The sequence below is a fragment of the Oncorhynchus masou genome, unplaced genomic scaffold (genome assembly GCF_036934945.1).
Source record: "Oncorhynchus masou masou isolate Uvic2021 unplaced genomic scaffold, UVic_Omas_1.1 unplaced_scaffold_1027, whole genome shotgun sequence".
Classification (NCBI taxonomy): Eukaryota; Metazoa; Chordata; class Actinopteri; order Salmoniformes; family Salmonidae; genus Oncorhynchus; species Oncorhynchus masou.
Genome location: NW_026999962.1, coordinates 59,583 through 78,174, shown reverse-complemented (window position 1 = coordinate 78,174; position 18,592 = coordinate 59,583). Strand labels below are relative to the sequence as shown.

At 43.5% G+C, this 18,592-nt stretch overlaps 5 non-coding genes across 5 annotated transcripts; 4 read left to right on the top strand and 1 right to left on the bottom strand.

The window, feature by feature from the left end:
• Positions 1–11,887: 11,887 nt before the first annotated feature.
• trnaa-cgc (transfer RNA alanine (anticodon CGC)) lies at positions 11,888–11,959 on the bottom strand. The gene has a single exon. It is a non-coding gene; the product is annotated as a tRNA-Ala (tRNA).
• A 2,930-nt stretch (positions 11,960–14,889) lies between these two features.
• On the top strand, positions 14,890–14,972 carry trnal-cag (transfer RNA leucine (anticodon CAG)). The gene has a single exon. It is a non-coding gene; the product is annotated as a tRNA-Leu (tRNA).
• Positions 14,973–15,268: 296 nt separating this feature from the next.
• On the top strand, positions 15,269–15,350 carry trnas-aga (transfer RNA serine (anticodon AGA)). The gene has a single exon. It is a non-coding gene; the product is annotated as a tRNA-Ser (tRNA).
• A 2,684-nt stretch (positions 15,351–18,034) lies between these two features.
• Positions 18,035–18,117, top strand: trnal-cag (transfer RNA leucine (anticodon CAG)). Its single transcript has one exon. It is a non-coding gene; the product is annotated as a tRNA-Leu (tRNA).
• Positions 18,118–18,406: 289 nt separating this feature from the next.
• trnas-aga (transfer RNA serine (anticodon AGA)) lies at positions 18,407–18,488 on the top strand. Its single transcript has one exon. It is a non-coding gene; the product is annotated as a tRNA-Ser (tRNA).
• Positions 18,489–18,592: the final 104 nt, after the last annotated feature.

Genomic DNA, 18,592 nt, shown 5'->3' with positions numbered 1-18,592 from the left:
GCTGAGTTGGCTCGCATATGACCCCAGCTTCATCCCTGCAACTCAGGACAGCAGGTTTAAACAATGGACGCAGAAAGGCATCATGTCATTCAGTACAATTATAAGGAATGGGAACCTAGATAACTTCCAGGACCTAAGTAAAAAACATGGCTTGGATAAACAAGATTTTTACAGATACCTACAAGTATGACACTATTTCGTAAGGGAGATAAAAGTGACTGACCCTCGAGCACCTCCAAAATTAATCCAAGTATTCACTAATGCATACAACTTGAGGAGTAACGAAAAAACTATTTCAAATCTCTACTTGGGTATTCCATCCTCAAAGAAACATTCTACAAACTATATTAAAAAGAAATGGGAGGAGGAACTTAACATTGAAATAACTGATGAAACATGGTTGAATATATTAGAGACTCAACAAAGCTCCACCAACTCAAGGTCATGGAGAGAATTCTGTTGGAAGAATGTTATACGTTTCTTCATAACACCTAAACTGAAATCAAAACAGACTGGCTCACAACACCCTTGTTGGAGAGAATGCGGTCTATTGAGGGCGGACCACTCTCATATCTTTTGGAATTGCCCCGCAATCTAAACTTACTGTGGAGAAATAAGATCTAACATTGGAAAAATAATGGGATTTGACATAGAACAAACATTAATTTCTTTGTACATGGGTGAAATACCTGATAACTTACACAATAGAGAAAAGTACCTCTTGAAGGTCCTACTGGCAGCCAGTAAAAAGGCTATCACTAGGAAATGGCTACAAAAAGACCCTCCCACAGTGACACAATGGATAGACATTGTAGAAGAAATACACCACACGGAGCGTATGACCTTTGCCTTAAGAACTCAACAGGAGAGAGGTCAAGAATACTGGGAAAAATGGGTTTTGTACTTGGAAAAGGTCTAATTCAAAGATGTCAATGTAACTAATATGATGGTATGAAATGCACTGTAACTGCCAGATCTTTTTTTGTTGTTGTTCTTTTATTTGGCTTTATTTGTACTTTCTTTGTGTTCCTACAATAAAAACTAAGTAATTAAAAAAAAAAAAAACTAAGTATATAAAAAAAAAAAAAAAAATAAAAGAAATCCAGGTATTTCCAAAGGGTTCACTTGCTTTTTCTTCCCACTGTATACTGCATCTTACTCCAGCTGTAGGTCCATTGTGTGTGTCATCGTTTTAAGTCTCAACATCAACCAGCTCTGGTGGCATTGGGGACTTGGGATGCTTGCTCTCAAAGTGCTGTTTGAATGTCTTCAGGTCAGGCATCTGCGTCTGTAAAGGTCAGGTAAGGAATTGAGGATATTAACAATCATTGGCTGAGACTGAATTTTCGGGTGACAAACAAACAAAGTAATAAGTCTTTGGTAATACTTTGTGAGTAGGCAACAAATACAATCATCTTAAATTGACATGTTGAATTTCTTTGCCATAGTAAATTGTATATTGCTCAAATTTCCCTAATGCGTACAGTGTGTGTTGCTAACTTATACAAGCTTGCATTTTCACCCTATAAATCTTTACACAAAATGTTAACCTCAAACAAAAGCATGGGATTTGTTCTCTGTAATAGCCATTTTAATAGCCATTGGAAAACGTAGTTTGATTACCAAGATTCTAATCTTTTGAAGGGTGTAAGACACTTGCATTTTCAAGAATGTTTAATGTTACGAAGTTGTATTTTTAGTTGTCACTCTGAAATTTCCCCTGATGTTGGTCCCTGTACGGGGATCGCAGCCATAAGGGAACATGAACCTTTCTACTCTCCAATCAAATTCTACGAGATGGGTTTTTTGAACGCAGTACTGTATTTTCATTGAAATGGCAGATTTTTATGATTTCACAAAAAAATGTATGTAATGGAGGAGTAAAGGAGGAGCTTCCTTTCTCAGAAAGGAGTCTATAGACGTAAGATATTTTGCCTTTAACCTCTTACACTTATGGTGGCGCTATTTCATTTTTGGAAGAAAAACGTTCCCGTTTTAAACAAGATATTTTGTCACAAAAAGATGCATATAATTGCTACTGTTCGAAAGAAAACACTCTGACGTGTCCAGAAATACAAATATCTTCTCTGTGCGTGCCCTAGAACGTGAGCTTCAGGCAAAACCAAGATGACTTGGCATCCAGGAAATGACAAGGATTTTTGAGGCTCTGTCTTTCATGATCTCCTTATATGGCTGTGAACGCAAGAGGAATGAGTCTGCCCTTTCTGTCGTTTCCCCAAGGTGTCTGCAGCATTGTGACGTATTTGTAGGCAGATCGTTGGAAGATTGACCATAAGAGACCACATTTACCACGTGTCCGCCCGGTGTCCTGCGCCGAAATTGGTGCGCAAAAGTCACCTGCCAGTATTTTTCCATGGAGCAGAGAGAAGAAGCAAGCTTCCAAGAACTGCATGTCAATGAAGAGATATGTGAAAAAACACCTTGAGGATTGATTCCAAACAACGTTTGCCATGTTTCGGTCGATATTATGTAGTTAATCCGGAAAAGTTTCACGTTGTAGGTGACTGCATTTTCGGTTCGTTTCGGTAGCCAGGCGCAATGTAGAAAACGGAACGATTTCTCCTACACACAGACGCTTTCAGGAAACACTGCGCATTTGGCATGTGGCTGGGAGTCTCCTCATTGAAAACATCAGAAGCTCTTCAAAGGTAAATGATTTTATTTATTTGGTTATCTGGCTTTTGTGAAAATGTTGCGTGCTACATGCTACACAAAATGCTATGCTAGCTTTGCATACTCTTACACAAATTAGTCAATTTCTATGGTTCAAAAGCATATTTTGAAAATCTGAGATGACAGTGTTGTTAAGAAAAGGCTAAGCTTGAGAGCAAACGCATTATTTTAATTTTATTTGCGATTTTCAGAAATCGTTAACGTTGCGTTATGCTAATGAGCCTGAGGCTTAGTCACAATCCCGGATCCGGGATGGGGAGTTTCAAGAGGTTAACCTGTCTGGCCCACCCGGGATGCAATCGCACCCCCTGCCAACAATAAATGCAAATGCGCTACGCCAAATGCTAATAGCACTCGTTAAAACTCAAACGTTCATTTTAAGTCATTTGGCAGACGCTCTTATCCAGAGCGACTTACAAATTGGTGAATTCACCTTATGACATCCAGTGGAACAGCCACTTTACAATAGTGCATCTAAATCATTTAAGGGGGGGGTGAGAAGGATTACTTTATCCTATCCTAGGTATTCCTTAAAAGGTGGGGTTTCAGGTGTCTCCGGAAGGTGGTGATTGACTCCGCTGTCCTGGCGTCGTGAGGGAGTTTGTTCCACCATTGGGGGGCCAGAGCAGCGAACAGTTTTGACTGGGCTGAGCGGGAACTGTACTTCCTCAGTGGTAGGGAGGCGAGCAGGCCAGAGGTGGATGAACGCAGTGCCCTTGTTTGGGTGTAGGGCCTGATCAGAGCCTGGAGGTACTGCGGTGCCGTTCCCCTCACAGCTCCGTAGGCAAGCACCATGGTCTTGTAGCGGATGCGAGCTTCAACTGGAAGCCAGTGGAGAGAGCGGAGGAGCGGGGTGACGTGAGAGAACTTGGGAAGGTTGAACACCAGACGGGCTGCGGCGTTCTGGATGAGTTGTAGGGGTTTAATGGCACAGGCAGGGAGCCCAGCCAACAGCGAGTTGCAGTAATCCAGACGGGAGATGACAAGTGCCTGGATTAGGACCTGCGCCGCTTCCTGTGTGAGGCAGGGTCGTACTCTGCGGATGTTGTAGAGCATGAACCTACAGGAACGGGCCACCGCCTTGATGTTAGTTGAGAACGACAGAGTGTTGTCCAGGATCACGCCAAGGTTCTTAGCGCTCTGGGAGGAGGACACAATGGAGTTGTCAACCGTGATGGCGAGATCATGGAACGGGCAGTCCTTCCCCGGGAGGAAGAGCAGCTCCGTCTTGCCGAGGTTCAGCTTGAGGTGGTGATCCGTCATCCACACTGATATGTCTGCCAGACATGCAGAGATGCGATTCGCCACCTGGCCATCAGAAGGGGAAAGGAGAAGATTAATTGTGTGTCGTCTGCATAGCAATGATAGGAGAGACCATGTGAGGTTATGACAGAGCCAAGTGACTTGGTGTATAGCGAGAATAGGAGAGGGCCTAGAACAGAGCCCTGGTAGGAGCGACCTGTCAGGTAGGACGCAATCCAAGCGTGGGCCGCGCCGGAGATGCCCAACTCGGAGAGGGTGGAGAGGAGGATCTGATGGTTCACAGTATCGAAGGCAGCCGATAGGTCTAGAAGGATGAGAGCAGAGGAGAGAGAGTTAGCTTTAGCAGTGCGGAGCGCCTCCGTGATACAGAGAAGAGCAGTCTCAGTTGAATGACTAGTCTTGAAACCTGACTGATTTGGATCAAGAAGGTAATTCTGAGAGAGATAGCGGGAGAGCTGGCCAAGGACGGCACGTTCAAGAGTTTTGGAGAGAAAAGAAAGAAGGGATACTGGTCTGTAGTTGTTGACATCGGAGGGATCGAGTGTAGGTTTTTTCAGAAGGGGTGCAACTCTCGCTCTCTTGAAGACGGAAGGGACGTAGCCAGCGGTCAGGGATGAGTTGATGAGCGAGGTGAGGTAAGGGAGAAGGTCTCCGGAAATGGTCTGGAGAAGAGAGGAGGGGATAGGGTCAAGCGGGCAGGTTGTTGGGCGGCCGGCCGTCACAAGAAGCGAGATTTCATCTGGAGAGAGAGGGGAGAAAGAGGTCAGAGCACAGGGTAGGGCAGTGTGAGCAGAACCAGATGTCTCGTTTGACTTAGCAAACGAGGATCGGATGTCGTCGACCTTCTTTTCAAAATGGTTGACGAAGTCATCTGCAGAGAGGGAGGAGGGGGGAGGGGGAGGATTCAGGAGGGAGGAGAAGGTGGCAAAGAGCTTCCTAGGGTTAGAGGCAGATGCTTGGAATTTAGAGTGGTAGAAAGTGGCTTTAGCAGCAGAGACAGAGGAGGAAAATGTAGAGAGGAGGGAGTGAAAGGATGCCAGGTCCGCAGGGAGGCGAGTTTTCCTCCATTTCCGCTCGGCTGCCCGGAGCCCTGTTCTGTGAGCTCGCAATGAGTCATTAAAATTCACATGCAGGGTAGTCAATTCAAGCTACACTCGTTGTGAATCTAGCCAACGAGTCAGATTTGTAAAATGCTTTTCGGCGAAAGCATGAGTAGCTATTATCTGATAGCAGGCAACACGCCGAAATACCAGAAGGGGACGTAAACAAAGGAATTAGCGTAGCCGGCGCTACACAAAACGCAGAAATAAAATATAAAACATTGTGGCTATTACTCAGATGACCAACGATTTAGTTGAATCGAAATCACAACACTGGCGACATCGTGTGGATGCTATAGGAACTGTATCCTCAGCCTTAAGTATTTTTCCTTCCAATAGACAATACATGGACTGGCGGATTGATTTTTCTCCGTTGATTTAGTGACCAGGTTTTCTGGCGATTTTGACCACGGAACTCGTTCTGTTATAGTCACAGACACCATTGAACCAGTTCTAGAAACTTCAGAGTGTTTTCTATGCACACATACTAATCATATGCATATACTATATTCCTGGCATGAGTAGCAGGACGTTGAAATGTTGCGCGATTTTTAACAGAATGTTGAAAAAAGTAGCCTGATCTCTAAGAGGTTTTAATGGATTGTGCTGTGACAAGAAGGGTTTCAACTTCATTCAACTGAGTTCTAAACCTCCTCTTGGAGGTAAATGAGGAAATTACATGTTTAATTTGAAGATATTTAAAAAAAATGGATCTTGGCACATCGAATTCACTGCAGAGCTCTTGAAAGGATTTCAGTGTAGTGGTTTTCTGATGAAAGAGGTCTGAAAAGGTCCTGATTCCTAGAGTATGCCAAAGATTAAAGTTGGCATCCCTCAGGGCTTTTGGCAAGTCTGGGTTGCCTACTATAGGCGAGTGAGAACATATTTGGGAGGAAATGCCCAGGTATTTCTTCCAGTCCCTCCACGCTAGTAGGGTGCTGTAAATCACAAAGGTTTTGGCTATGTTGCCCACTTCACTAAAGTTATTAATGAATATAATTGAGCTTAAGGGGAATGAACCACAGGATTGGGCTTCTATCTGAATCCACGTTGACTCTTGTCTGTTTGTGATCCATGTTAGCATGTTGCGTATTTGGGCAGACCAGTAGTACAATTGAAGGGAGGGAAGGGCAAGACCCTTAGATTCAGGTTTCGATAGAGTGGAAAACTTGTCCTAGGTTTTTTATTGCCCCATATAAATTTGGTGATGCTTTGGTTAGTTGTTTTGAAGAAGGAAACTGGGAGATAGCATGGGAGCATCTGAAATAAGTAGTTCAGTCTAGGGAGGACGTTCATACGGATGACATTAATTCTTCCTACTAAGCTAATTGGGAGGGAGATCCAGGTTTGGAGATCGTTCTTGATTCGATCCAGGAGTGGAGATCGTTCTTGATTCGATCCAGGAGTGGAAGATAATTTTCCTTAAAAGGCTATTCAGATCTTTCATGAAGATCCCGAGGTATTGAAACCCCTGTGTTTTCCATTGGAAAGGACATCGTGTCTTCATAGAGCTGGTGAGTGTAATATTGAGAGGGCAGACAGTGGATTTGTTCAAATTGATCTTATTACCTGAAAACTTGCCATACTGAGCAATTGTGTCTAAAATGAGAGGGAGGGATTTCTAAGGGTTGGATATGTAGAGCAAGACATCATCCGCGTAAAGCGAAATCCTGTGCTGCAGGCCACCTGCAGAAACACCAATAATACTTGGACTGCTTCTTATCAGCTCTGTCAGAGGCTCTGCCCCCAACAAGTAGAGCAGGGGGGACAGCGAGCACCCTTGTCTTGTGCCCCGTTCCAGAGGGAATCTGTCAGAGTTCAGTCCATTAGTAGTCACCATGGCATTTGGATGAGAGTATAGTGATTTGATCCATTTAATAACATTTGGGCCCATATTGAACTTTTCTAAGACTGAAAACAGAAAGCTCCACTCCATCCTGTCAAACGCCTTCTCAGCATCCAGTGAAGCCAGCAGGACAGGAGTCTTCTGTGCGTTTACTTGATCAATAATATCAAAAAGACGGCGAATGTTATCAGAAGAGTATCTGTCTCTAATAAATCCAGTTTGGTCCGGTTTTATTATTTTGCGAAGAAGAGTGTTTAGTCTTTTGGCGAGCAATTTGGTAATAATTTTATAGTCGAAATCCAACAAGCTTATGGGCCGGAAGGACGAGCAGGATAGGGGGTCCTTGTCCTTTTTTAGCAACACTGTAATGCGGGCTGTGTGCATTGAGTCTGGGAGAGCTCTGTTTTTGCAAAAATCCTCCAGCATTGGCATGAAGATAGGGCGGAGCTGGGGCCAAAAAGCTTTGTAGAACACTCTGGGGAATCCATCTGGGCCTGGGGACTTATTAGGTGGCATGGAGGTAATTGCCTCCAGGATCTCCTCAGGAGTGAAGGGGGAGTTGAGATCTTCTTGGTTGGTCTCTGATAGTTTAGGTAGCGAGATTTCCTCTAGGAAAGAGTGGAGTTCTGCCTCCGTGTGTTTTCTCTCAGAGGTGTATAGTTTGCAGTAAAAATCATGAAAAGTTAAATTGATCTTTTTTGGGTCATATGTGACCTCGTCCTCTGCTGTTCGGATAGCCGTGATTGTACGCTCTGACTGCTCTTTTTTTATTTGGTAAGCAAGCAATCTACTGGGCCTATTGCTATACTCATGGTATTTCTGTTTAGTAAAGAAAACCTTTTTTTTATCTCATGGTTAGCAGATGTTAGTGCGAGTGTAGCGAAATGCTTGTGCTTCTAGTGCTTCTAGTTCTGACAATGCAGTAATAACCAACAAGTAATCTAGCTAACAATTCCAAAACTACTACCTAATAGACACAAGTGTAAGGGGATAAAGAATATGTACATAAGATATATGAATGAGTGATGGTACAGAGCGGCATAGGCAAGATACAGTAGATGGTATTGAGTGCAGTATATACATATGAGATGAGTATGTAAACAAAGTGGCATAGTTAAAGTGGCTAGTGATACATGTATTACATAAGGATGCAGTAGATGATATAGAGTACAGTATATACGTATACATATGAGATGAATAATGTAGGGTATGTAAACATTATATTAGGTAGCATTGTTTAAAGTGGCTAGTGATATATTTTACATCATTTCCCATCAATTCCCATTATTAAAGTGGCTGGAGTTGAGTCAGTGTGTTGGCAGCAGCCACTCAATGTTAGTGGTGGCTGTTTAACAGTCTGATGGCCTTGAGATAGAAGCTGTTTTTCAGTCTCTCGGTCCCAGCTTTGATGCACCTGTACTGACCTCGCCTTCTGGATGATAGCGGGGTGAACAGGCAGTGGCTCGGGTGGTTGGCGTCCTTGATGATCTTTATGGCCTTCCTGTGACATCGGGTGGTGTAGGGGTCCTGTAGGGCAGGTAGTTTGCCCCGGTGATGCTTTGTGCAGACCTCACTACTCTCTGGAGAACCTTATGGTTGTGGGCGGAGCAGTTGCAGTACCAGGCGGTGATACAGCACGACAGGATGCTCTCGATTGTGTATCTGTAGAAGTTTGTGAGTGCTTTTGGTGACAAGCCGAATTTCTTCAGCCTCCTGAGGTTGAAGATGCGCTGCTGCGCCTTCTTCACGATGCTGTCTGTGTGGGTGGACCAATTCAGTTTGTCTGTGATGTGTATGCCGAGGAACTTAAAACTTGCTACTCTCTCCACTACTGTTCCATCGATGTGGATAGGAGGGTGTTCCCTTTGCTGTTTCCTGAAGTCCACAATCATCTCCTCAGTTTTGTTGACGTTGAGTGTGAGGTTATTTTCCTGACACCACACTCCGAGGGCCCTCACCTCCTGCCTGTAGGCCGTCTCGTCGTTGTTGGTAATCAAGCCTACCACTGTTGTGTCGTCCGCAAACTTGATGATTGAGTTGGAGGCGTGCGTGGCCACGCAGTCGTGGGTGAACAGGGAGTACAGGAAAGGACTCAGAACACACCCTTGTGGGGCCCCAGTGTTGAGGATCAGCGGGGTGGATATGTTGTTGCCTACCCTCACCACCTGGGGGCGGCCCGTCAGGAAGTCCAGTACCCAGTTGCACAGGTCGGGGTCGAGACCCAGGGTCACGAGCTTGATGACGAGCTTGGAGGGCACTATGGTGTTAAATGCCGAGCTGTAGTCGATGAACAGCATTCTCACATAGGTATTCCTCTTGTCCAGATAGGTTAGGGCAGTGTGCAGTGTGGTTGAGATTGCATCGTCTGTGGACCTATTTGGGCGGTAAGCAAATTGGAGTGGGTCTAGGGTGTCAGGTAGGGTGGAGGTGATATGGTCCTTGACTAGTCTCTCAAAGCACTTCATGATGACGGAAGTGAGTGCTACGGGGCGGTAGTCGTTTAGCTCAGCTACCTTAGCTTTCTTGGGAACAGGAACAATGGTGGCCCTCTTGAAGCATGTGGGAACAACAGACTGGGATAGGGATTGATTGAATATGTCCGTAAACACACCAGCCAGCTGGTCTGCGCATGCTCTGAGGGCGCGACTGGGGATGCCGTCTGGACCTGCAGCCTTGCGAGGGTTGACACGTTGAAATGTTTTCCTCATGTCGGCTGCAGTGAAGGAGAGTCCGCATGTTTTAGTTGCGGGCAGTGTCAGTGGCACTGTATTGTCCTCAAAGCGGGCAAAAATGTTATTTAGTCTGCCTGGGAACAAGACATCCTGGTCCGTGACGGTGCTGGTTTTCTTTTTGTAATCCGTGATTGACTGTAGACCCTGCCACATACCTCTTGTGTATGAGCCGTTGAATTGAGATTCTACTTTATCTCTATACTGACGCTTAGCTTGTTTGATTGCCTTGCGGACGGAATAGTTACACTGTTTGTATTCGGTCATGTTTCCAGTCACCTTGCCCTGATTAAAAGCAGTGGTTTGCACTTTCAGTTTCACGCGAATGCTGCCATCAATCCAAGGTTTCTGGTTTGGGAATGTTTTAATCGTTGCTATGGGAACGACATCTTCAACGCACGTTCTAATGAACTCGCACACCGAATCAGCGTATTCGTCAATGTTGTCGTCTGACGCAATACGGAACATATCCCAGTCCACGTGATGGAAGCAGTCTTGGAGTGTGGAATCAGATTGGTCGGACCAGCATTGAACAGACCTCAGCGCGGGAGCTTCTTGTTTTAGTTTCTGTCTGTAGGCAGGGATCAGCAAAATGGAGTCGTGGTTAGCTTTTCCGAAAGGAGGGCGGGGCAGGGCCTTATATGCGTCGCGGAAGTTGGAATAGCAATGATCCAAGATTTTTCCAGCCCTCGACATATCCCGTTGGATCTATAACCCCCCGCTCAGTCTCAATTCTGTGTTCCGAATAAAACAAAAACCGGGAACAGTTAGCAACGCACAACGTCTCCCTCTCCCCACCAAAGAAATGCCTCATCCTCTCCACCCCGCATTGAGTAAATGACACAGTTGCCCTTGTCCAGACCACACTAAAAGAGGGCAGAAATATAAAATCAACAGCCCAGCCTACATATACCTCCCCCAAGGGACATAGGGAACCCCAAGTAATAATAGCAACAAAAAAAACAGGGAAATAAAAGTAGGCTGAAACATTAGTAGGCCTAGGTTAGGCTATAGAGCCCATCCCTCTCAGTTAAAGGAAAATAAATATAAATTGGATGGCTATAATGACATTTAGGGGGTGGGTCTTTGGATATCGGCTATATGTTGTCTTACCTCCTTTAGTAATGGCATTAACCGCATTTTGTCATTGGTCCGTTTCTCATTGACCAGGATTGTCTTTCAAAAAACGTTTTGCCTCTTCGGGAGTTTTGAAGTGTCACAAGACTCCTTGGTGAAGAATCCTGAGCTCGTTTGGGTATTTGAATCCCCCGAAGATGCCTCTGTCAGTTGAGTATTTCGCTTTCGGCGTATTCCAGCTGACAGGTCCTGGTGTAAAGCGAGTTTGGCGTTTCCTACTGTGATGATGTTGTTTTTTGCCGCCTGTAGGACTCGTTCCTTGTCGGTGAATCTCAGGAAATGTATGGTGATTGTGCACGGTGGTTGTCTGGCTGCTGGTGGGGGCCTCAGTGCTCGGTGAGCTCTCTCTCTCTCTCTCTCTCTCTCTCTCTCTCTCTCTCTCTCTCTCTCTCTCTCTCTCTCTCTCTCTCTCTCTCTCTCTCTCTCTCTCTCTCTCTCTCTCTCTATCTATATATATCTATATATATATATATATATATATATATATATATATATATATATATATATATATATATATATATATATATATATATATATATACACCAGTATTTATTGTTTCGAGTGGTGGGTGTTGTTATCGTGACCAGTGAGCTGAGATAAGGCGGAGCTTTACCTAGCATAGACTAAAAAGATGACCTGGAGTCAGTGGGTCTGGCCACGAATATGTAGCGAAAGTAGTAGTTGGAAAGTAGTAGTTGTGTAATGTGAATTTGGCACACAAATACTCAGTGGAGAACCTTGGGAATGAACCAAGGACCTCATACTGAAATAGCATGCACTCCCCCTCTGAGCTTCGATCCCATTTTATTTGCAGATAAAATGCAATATTAATACAATGTACTTTTTATATACACCACTCCATTGAAACTACAATGAAATGATAGCAGCAATTCTAAATACAAGCAAGTATGGACAGTCATCTAACCCATGAACTTCAGTTTTTGAAAATGATGCAATTGAAGTTGGCAACCATGCCACTTCTGTTCCATAAATGTACGAACAGGGATTGAACACATGTTCTTCAGATTACAAGAGCAAATTATTTAGCACATCTCTGTTTCCTGCTGAGAATTTCAACATTCTGGAAAGTAGGAGATGGGCCATTGCAAAAATTTTAAAGGAGAAGCTGGGGATTAAACCCAGGACCTCATACATGCGAAGCATGCACTCTACCACTGAGCTACCTCCCCTTTCTGGGAAAGAAAACAATGTTTCTTATTTTTTTAAATTTAAATTTATACCCATTTGCTAATATTTCCCCAATTTTGACATGTGGAAACCTGTTGTCACTCTTACCCTGACGGAGAGCTCCAGACACTTTTTTGGTCCCTTCTGAGGCATTTTTAAATTCATGTCAGAATGGCCATATTCTGAAGACACTCTTAAAGTCTGCAGGGTAATCGAACTGGCCACATCTAAAGTCAAGCCACAGGTAATAGGTGAGAAACCTTGTTAAACCCTAAAAGAAAAAGAAAAAACATGATTGCATTGAAAATAACCATTAAGACATTCAGGTCGCAGACTCCCCTATAGGCATGGTTTGAAACCAACTCCTGACAATTCATCACGGTTAGGCTTGCACAGATCGGGAGGACCTCAGGAATGTTCCTGAGGTCGAATTGTGCTTCTAACCCTAACTGTTCTCCCATTGTCACCCAACAGCACCTGCAATTTAGGGCCAGGCTTCATTATGGGTGTACTTTTGTCATGCTGAGCTCAGACCGAGCAAGCTACGGTCTAGCGGGGCATTCAAGGAAACTGCCAACAGCTTTGTTGGTGGGCCTCAATGGTGTGTGCTACGCTGCTCCTCTGAAAGTAAGTAATGTCTTTCTTTTTCATCTACTCCTGTATCGTTTTCAGCGTCCCACTCCCCTCCACTTCACCTCCTTCCGAGGCACCCACAAAACCTGTGAGTCCCCAGTGCCTCCACCCAGCCCACTCCCCCTTCCTCCTGAAAACTCCCTCTTCTTATTTCTGAATCCATACTGCTCCCTATTTCATTCGTCTTCTGTTCCATCTTCTCCCCTCTTCTTTTCTCCTTCTCTCCACCCTCCAGCACGTCCTCTCCTCCATCTTCTTCTCCTTCTTGCGGTGGTACAACTGCTTCCTCGAAAAGTTCCTGACTCCCCTCTTCAGCCAAAACCTCTCCACAGTTGCACTCCTCTAGTCTCTTTCGGCATCCACCACAAAAATACCTTTCCTTCCCTCCAACACATTCCCTGGCATAATGACCCTGTTTACCACACTTGAAACATTTAAACTCAGGGCAGTCTTTGACTATGTGCCCAGGCTGGATACACAGTCGACAAACCCTGACCATGTATTACTCTAAAATACTCTCCTCCCTCCAGTGTCTCAAATTTTGTCGAATATGGCAATGATTATACTGTTTCAGTGAATTTTACCTTACAAAATCTTGTCCCGTCCACTATCTCCATACCTGGCCAAACTATCCTCCTTATTTCTGAGACAGCAGTTACACCCCAGCTACTCAGCTTATCCAGTATAACTCTGTCTTTGATGTATACGGGAAGATTCATGAAAGATACGACTAGCTCATTTGCAAACATATCTCTCGCCATGATCCTTGTGTCTTTTATCATTAAACCATCCATTAAACAATCCTTTCCTTTTCCATTTCGCATTGTAATTTCGTACTTGCTTTCTCCTTTCATTCTACATCCCACCACCTCCCCACACACCTCTTTAATCGAACGTAGTATCTCCATCTTTGTAACTTTATCTTCTCCCATCAACTCCACTGCCACCGTAAATTCTTTGCCATTTTTCAGTCCTCCTTCATCTCCATGTTTCTTCTGTTGAGCATTTTCTTTGTCCTTGTCCATTCCGTTAGTCATTGCCATGTTGTCCGTCATAGTAAACAAAAATTAGACCCAAAAACTCTCCCCCAAGCAGCAAAACTGCAAAGGGGGAAAAAAACAAACCAAACTTAAACTTGTTCAAATGCAAACAAACACTCACTCACGACTTAATCACCAACACCTGTCTCACTTTCCAAACAGGAAGTGCTCACTCAGGCCGGTATCTCTTGGTGCACTACATAAAGTCAAAGTGAATCTGATTAACAGATGTTGCGTTTTCACCAATTAGATAAGCATCTTTTTGTCACTCAAAAAGTGGAAGAAATTGCATATACTGTAGCCATCACTTTGTAGCACAGATCATTGGATGAAATACAAACAAAGCTTGCTTACTTATTTCAAAGCGAGGGCACATTATTCAGCCTTGTGGGAAAAACGGACAAAGAGTTTTAATTCGACAAGGCAGTGATGCTGATGAAATGATGCAAGACCACCCCCTTGTTGACAAAAAGTCAACAGCACCTGGTATTCCCAGGCGGTCTCCCATCCAAGTACTAACCAGGCCCAACCCTGCTTAGCTGCCGAGTTCTGATCAACAATTTGATGAGATCAGGTGTACTCAGGCCAGTATTTAATATGAGTAGTGAATAACTATCGTATTTTTAACACTCTGCAAAAACAGCTCGTTGATGAGAGTCTGATAGAGAATTGCAAGAATCGCCCAATTTCACAGGCGGGCCACAAACAGGCAAATAACAAAAAGCATCTCGGAACGCACAACTCGTCGGTCGTTGTCAGTGGATTGTATTGGCGGGAAGAACAAAAATATCGTCTGCAGGGTAATCGAAGTCGCCGCATCTAATGTCAAGTCACAGGTGAGCTGCCTTGTTAAACCCTAAAAATAAATAATAACACGATTGCGTTAAAAATACCAATTAAGCCATTTGTTAAGATTTCCCCCATGTGGACCTGTTGTCACTCTTACCCTGATGGTTGCTGATATTTCCAGACACTTTTTCGGTTTTATCTGAGGAATTTTATCATTTATATCAGAATGGCCATATTCTGAGGCCAGTTTAGCGTTCATTCAATGACGATTTACTACTCTTTTCCATTGAAGTCCATATTGAGGTTAAATCAATGACGGGAGTTTTTCATTGATAAAAACAAATGACTATTGAAAGTGCAAGTCGGAATCGTGCATAAATTTACTGGTCTCTGTGGTGATTTTAGAAGGCTGTGCCTATTTCTACTTTTACCCCATACTCTTTAACCCGATACCCAGGTACTGTGCTGTAGTCAGGATGGCCGAGCGGTCTAAGGCGCTGCGTTCAGGTCGCAGTCTCCCATGGAGGCGTGGGTTCAAATCCCACTTCTGACAGTTGTTTAGTGCATCTCAGGAGTCATGCTGCTTAGCAGTAATAATAAGATGATGAAATAACAACTTCACACAGTGAAAAAATAATTTCTAATAAAGTCTCTCAAATGCAAACCTTCTGGAGCTGAGCAAAGATCAAGGAAAATAAGAAAACAGCTGTACTTAATAACAAATGAATGAGGGGAACATTTCATGTTATTGCATTATAATGAGTTACTGCATTTTCTTTCAGTGTAAAATTGTAAAATTATCACTTTCTGTAGGCTATGCCTGGTGGCCCTTTTACTACTATCAAGCCTGTTGTTGTGGCCGAGTGGTTAAGGCGATGGACTAGAAATCCATTAGGATCTTCCTGCGCAGGTTCGAATCCTGTCAACAACGAAAATGCATTTTCTTGACCCCTCACGGGATTTCTAGACCATGAGTTAACAAAAATAATATCTCTCCATATTTTTTTAAAATTCTAAAATACATATATTGTCCCAATGTGTTTCTTGAGGGCACAAAACATCAGAATTCTTCATTGTTCTTAAACCAATATCAGAATTTTTCCATTGTTCTTAAACCATTCGCATTGACTGACATAAATTGAACCATTCCAATAAATAATAAAAATGAATATTTTCTCATAATCCTCGACCTGTTTCTTCCTTTTCCGTCCTTTTTCACCTCCACCGATGCTTTCCTCTTCCTGTAGTCTCCCCTTGTTCTATCAATCTTTTCCATGTCTTCTGAATCTGAAATTGACTCTAAGTCCATCTCATCCAAATACTCAAAATCTTCTTTCATGTGCCTGTTGTGCTCCCTGTATCCATTTGCGTCTCCTGTATCGTTGTCAGCGTCCCACTCCCCTCCACTTCACCTCCTTCCGAGGCACCCACATAGCCCAAGCCCCCCCCAAAACCTGTGAGTCCCCAGTGCCTCCACCCAGCCCACTCCCCCTTCCTCCTGAAAACTCCCTCTTCTTATTTCTGAATCCATACTGCTCCCTATTTCATTCGTCTTCTGTTCCATCTTCTCCCCTCTTCTTTTCTCATTCTCTCCACCCTCCAGCACGTCCTCTCCTCCATCTTCTTCTCCTTCTTGCGGTGGTACAACTGCTTCCTCGAAAAGTTCCTGACTCCCCTCTTCAGCCAAAACCTCTCCACAGTTGCACTCCTCTAGTCTCTTTCGGCATCCACCACAAAAATACCTTTCCTTCCCTCCAACACATTCCCTGGCATAATGACCCTGTTTACCACACTTGAAACATTTAAACTCAGGGCAGTCTTTGACTATGTGCCCAGGCTGGATACACAGTCGACAAACCCTGACCATGTATTACTCTAAAATACTCTCCTCCCTCCAGTGTCTCAAATTTTGTCGAATATGGCAATGATTATACTGTTTCAGTGAATTTTACCTTACAAAATCTTGTCCCGTCCACTATCTCCATACCTGGCCAAACTATCCTCCTTATTTCTGAGACAGCAGTTACACCCCAGCTACTCAGCTTATCCAGTATAACTCTGTCTTTGATGTATACGGGAAGATTCATGAAAGATACGACTAGCTCATTTGCAAACATATCTCTCGCCATGATCCTTGTGTCTTTTATCATTAAACCATCCATTAAACAATCCTTTCCTTTTCCATTTCGCATTGTAATTTCGTACTTGCTTTCTCCTTTCATTCTACATCCCACCACCTCCCCACACACCTCTTTAATCGAACGTAGTATCTCCATCTTTGTAACTTTGTAACTTTATCTTCTCCCATCAACTCCACTGCCACCGTAAATTCTTTGCCATTTTTCAGTCCTCCTTCATCTCCATGTTTCTTCTGTTGAGCATTTTCTTTGTCCTTGTCCATTCCGTTAGTCATTGCCATGTTGTCCGTCATAGTAAACAAAAATTAGACCCAAAAACTCTCCCCAAGCAGCAAAACTGCAAAGGGGGAAAAAACGAACCAAACTTAAACTTGTTCAAATGCAAACAAACACTCACTCACGACTTAATCACCAACACCTGTCTCACTTTCCAAACAGGAAGTGCTCACTCAGGCCGGTATCTCTTGGTGCACTACATAAAGTCAAAGTGAATCTGATTAACAGATGTTGCGTTTTCACCAATTAGATAAGCATCTTTTTGTCACTCAAAAAGTGGAAGAAATTGCATATACTGTAGCCATCACTTTGTAGCACAGATCATTGGATGAAATACAAACAAAGCTTGCTTACTTATTTCAAAGCGAGGGCACATTATTCAGCCTTGTGGGAAAAACGGACAAAGAGTTTTAATTCGACAAGGCAGTGATGCTGATGAAATGATGCAAGACCACCCCCTTGTTGACAAAAAGTCAACAGCACCTGGTATTCCCAGGCGGTCTCCCATCCAAGTACTAACCAGGCCCAACCCTGCTTAGCTGCCGAGTTCTGATCAACAATTTGATGAGATCAGGTGTACTCAGGCCAGTATTTAATATGAGTAGTGAATAACTATCGTATTTTTAACACTCTGCAAAAACAGCTAGTTGATGAGAGGCTGAAAGAGAATTGCAAGAATCGCCCAATTTCACAGGCGGGCCACAAACAGGCAAATAACAAAAAGCATCTCGGAACGCACAACTCGTCGGTCGTTGTCAGTGGATTGTATTGGCGGGAAGAACAAAAATATCGTCTGCAGGGTAATCGAAGTCGCCGTATCTAATGTCAAGTCACAGGTGAGCTGCCTTGTTAAACCCTAAAAATAAATAATAACACGATTGCGTTAAAAATACCAATTTAGCCATTTGTTAAGATTTTTTTCGGTTTTATCTGAGGAATTTTATCATTTATATCAGAATGGCCATATTCTGAGGCCAGTTTAGCGTTCATTCAATGACGATTTACTACTCTTTTCCATTGAAGTCCATATTGAGGTTAAATCAATGACGGGAGTTTTTCATTGATAAAAACAAATGACTATTGAAAGTGCAAGTCGGAATCGTGCATAAATTTACTGGTCTCTGTGGTGATTTTAGAAGGCTGTGCCTATTTCTACTTCTACCCCATACTCTTTAACCCGATACCCAGGTACTTTCCTGTAGTCAGGATGGCCGAGCGGTCTAAGGCGCTGCGTTCAGGTCGCAGTCTCCCATGGAGGCGTGGGTTCAAATCCCACTTCTGACAGTTGTTTAGTGCATCTCAGGAGTCATGCTGCTTAGCAGTAATAATAAGATGATGAAATAACAACTTCACACAGTGAAAAAATAATTAATAATAAAGTCTCACAAATGCAAACCTTCTGGAGCTGAGCAAAGATCAAGGAAAATAAGAAAACACCTGTACCTAATAACAAATGAATGAGGGGAACATTTCATGTTATTGCATTATAATGAGTTACTGCATTTTCTTTCAGTTGTAAAATTATCACTTTCTGTAGGCTATGCCTGGTGGCCCTTTTACTACTATCAAGCCTGTTGTTGTGGCCGAGTGGTTAAGGAGATGGACTAGAAATCCATTAGGATCTTCTTGCGCAGGTTCGAATCCTGTCAACAACAAAAATGCATTTTCTTGACCCCTCACGGGATTTCTAGGCCATGAGTTAACAAAAATAATATCTCTCCATATTTTTTTTAAATTCTAAAATACATATATTGTCCCA